Source organism: Anabrus simplex, chromosome X (assembly GCF_040414725.1).
Source record: "Anabrus simplex isolate iqAnaSimp1 chromosome X, ASM4041472v1, whole genome shotgun sequence".
Taxonomy (NCBI): Eukaryota; Metazoa; Arthropoda; class Insecta; order Orthoptera; family Tettigoniidae; genus Anabrus; species Anabrus simplex.
Window position 1 is genome coordinate 211,691,091 of NC_090279.1, and position 3,865 is coordinate 211,694,955.

General features: G+C 40.5%; 1 protein-coding gene across 1 annotated transcript in view; it reads right to left on the minus strand.

The window, feature by feature from the left end:
- Positions 1–3,865, minus strand: part of galene — a 161,481-nt gene that overhangs the window by 111,623 nt on the left and 45,993 nt on the right. The window lies entirely within an intron of this gene.

Below are 3,865 nucleotides of genomic sequence, written 5' to 3' on the forward strand. Positions count from 1 at the left end.
TGTATTGGAATGTCTTAGTTTTGTGTGCTTCGAGATACACTTTTTCTTGTCGATATTTTGGGTTTCCATCTTTTGGCATCTAATTTCGTTGGCTTTTGTTTCGAGTCGGTTTTCCTGTATTATTATTATTATTATTATTATTATTATTATTATTATTATTATTATTATTATAGTGAAATCTCCGTACAACGATTACCGATGCAACAATAATCACATCTATAACGATAAATGATTCTGGTCCTGGCATCAATTGCATTAATTGAATGTAAAATTCATCTCTCTGTGATGGCTGCTTTCTTCAGGCCCCGCTGATGTGCTTGACTCCCGATTGTACGAATCGCCGAAAATTCAGAAAAAACATGTCACCGTCATTTGAAGAGCAGAAATCTGAATGAACCATCGTTAATTTCAGCAGGAGCTGTAAAGCACTCGCAAATTTTCTTTAGAGTTTTGGTTGTGTTCCGTAGAGTAATTTGGTGACTCTCGCTGCAATAAGTTATTTGTGTGTGTATGTCTGAAAGGGATGGGAAACAGACTATCATTTCCGATGTTTTCAGTAGCGTTGAGCAATGCTGACAACAATACAATAATGAAAAAACAAGTTTTTGATAAAACAGATCAAAACTGAGTTAACATAGTGAATTGCCGAGTGAACATTTAAACTACTCTCGTACAGGCTGTGATGTTATTATTTCTCGAAAACACATTGAACATAAAATGTTGTCATTTATATTTTACACGAGTTGTCTGATGAACATGCTTTCGATACAGTTAATTTTTATGGAGAAAATTTTAGATAATAATAAGAATTTTCTCTTTCTTCGATCTTGGCCATCTGTGGACCACTTCATGATTTTCTTCATCTCCTTGCCTTCCTGACTTTCCAGTATTTCTTCATTCTGTCACTATGTTCCCTCCTTCTTTACTCCGTCCAGGCAGGTTTCCTGGAACTCCTGCAACTCCCCAAACTCCCCAATCCCTCGTCTGTAAACGTTTTTATTTAACGTCTGGTTTCTTGTGATACACAGCTAAGCCAAGTCCTGTTTAAATTTGATGAATTATCAGATTTGTATTTTGGGATCAATCTTCCCTTAGTTAGCCTATCTTCTTTCATGCGGAGCAAATGGCCAGAAAAGGAAAGTCTCATTTCTCCAATACTATCCGAAAACATTCCATTATTCAAAATTAAGTTCTTTGTTGTCCCTTTTCCTCCATCCACTTTAATTTTTCTTTGAACCAAGAACTTTTCTTAACACCTTCCTTTTCTTCTCATTCATCAATTTGGAATTTTTGGTTTAAGACCAAAATCTAAGCTGCATACAGGCACTGTTGTGATGATCAATTATCGACCTTATTGACATTCATATTTTGTTGTAAATCAGTAAGCTATTTCCATTTTCGTGATGTTGCTTTTTTGGCTTCTTTATCAAGACCTTTGAGCTGAATTATTTCTTCGAGGCACTTAAATTATTATTGTTTACATCGACATGTCCGACAAAGGAGTGCGATTAAACTCATTTCGCTGAATTGTTTGATTTCTTCTTCTCCCAAAATCTCTTTATCATCACATTGAATTTCTGCCCAGGTGTTTGTGGCTCTGGTGAGCCAATTGGTAAGCAAATTGGTGATTATCTATTAGGGTTCGAAATTTACATCTATCCCACGTAATTTCCCCGGTGTATTCATTTCCTGGATGTCTGTTTAATCATTTTAATCACTCCATCCTCACTCATTCTGAGAATATTCCCCTAAAATTTCCATTGCCCTTTTCTGAAGTTATGTGAGATTTTTTCGGCATGACAATATATTTACTGAGATTCTATTTTCACACGTATTCCATCTCTACGAAAGATCTTCCGTAGAATTTATTTTTCTTGTTTTTCCAAGTCTTTGATTAATGATCTACCATCCATGATTAAGGTTTCCGATTCATATAATGCTTCGAGTTTGATCACTGTATCATTATTAGCGAAAGCAGAGCAAGTCCTGTGCTGTGAGAGAGATCAGTCACTTCTCCAGCTGAACTTATTAGTGGCAGGGCTGTTAGTACTAGAGTTATGATGGTTTGTTTATCTTCTTCTTTATCTGTTTGCCCTCAATGGTAGGTTTTCTCTCGAACTCAGCGAGGGATCGCACCTCTACCGCCTCAAGGGCAGTATCCTGGAGCTTCAGGCTCTGGGTCGGGGGATACAACTGGGGAGGATCACCAGTACCACGCCCAGGCTGCCTCACCTGCTATGCTGAACAGGGGCCTTGCGGGGGAATGGGAAGATATGAAAGGAAAGACAAGGAAGAGGGAAGGAAGCGGCCGTGGCCTTAAGTTAGGTACCATCCCGGCATTTGCCAGGAGGAGAAGTGGGGAAACCACGGAAAACCACTTACAGGATGGCTGAGGTGGGAATCGAATCCACCTCTACTCAGTTGACCTCCCAAGGCTGAATAGACCCCGTTCCAGCCCTCGTACCGCTTTTCAAAGTTCCTGGCAGAGCCGGGAATCGAACCCGGGCCTCCAGGGGTGGCAGCTAATCATACTAACCACTACACCACAGAGGCGGCCATGGTTTGTTTATAACAATGTATTTTCAGTTGCTGTTCTTTTTGTTGCTTAAGTCATTAGTCCATAGACTGGTTTGACACAGCCCTCCATGTCACCCTATCTTGTCAGAACCTTTTCTTCTACGTAACTACCACACCCTACATCTGCTCTAATCTGATTGTAATATTGACACCTTGATGTATCCCTACCGTTCTTACCGTCTACACTTTCCTCAAAAACCAACTGAACAAGTCCTGGGTGTCTTAACATGCGTCGTATCATTCTATCCCTTCTTCTCGTCAAATTTAGCCAAATCGATCTCCTCTCACCAACTCGATTCAGTATCTCTTCATACGTGATTCGATATATCCATCTCACCTCTCAGTATTATTCTGTAACACCACATTTCAAAAGCTTCTATTCTCTTTCTTTCTGAGCCAGTTATCAACCGTGTTTCACTTCCATACAATGCAACATCCAGACGAAGGTCTTCAAAAACATCTTTCTAATTCCTATATCAATGTTTGAAGTGAGCAAATTTCTTTTCTTAAGGAAGATATACCTTACTTCTGTAATAGTTAGTTATTCTAATGCCCAAGTAACAAACTGTACTACTTCCTTTAAGAGCTCATTTCCTAATCTATTGTAATATTTCCTGCATCACCTGACTTTGTTCGACCACATTCCATTACCTTTCTTCTGGATTTATTTATTTTCATCTTGTACTGTTCTTCCCATTCAGAAATTTCTCCAGATCTTCTGCACACTCAGATAAAATAACAATATCTCGGGGTTTTGATTTCCTCTCCTGGAATTGCGATTCCCTTTCCAAATTCCTCTTTCATTTACCTTACCGGCTGTTCTATATAAACATCGAAAAGGAGGGAGGGACAAACTTAAGCCGTGCCTCACTCCTTTCTAGATTGCTGTTTTCTTTCAAAGCCCCCGATTCTTATCATTACAGACTGCTAAGCATGAAAAGAATTCCGCCCCGCGGGGGTAGGCAGCCAGTCAGACAGCCAGTACACGCTGTTGGAATCTCCCTCGGAAGCCGGGGGTGATGACCATGATATGCCGGACAAGGATGTGCCCTTGGTAAAGTTTGACCATCACGCTGTAAGGTATGGTTACCAAGCAACCAGAGATGAGCAGGCAGGGTATAAAGATGTGCCCTTGTCGCCAGTGAGCCGTACGACACTAATTGGGGTCATGGTCCTCCAGTGGAGCGCCAATCACGGGCCGCAACTCCGCCACAATATAAACCCCCACCCAGAGGAACTTTCGCTCATACAAGACATGGTGTAGTGTTGTGACGCCTTCCTTACAGAC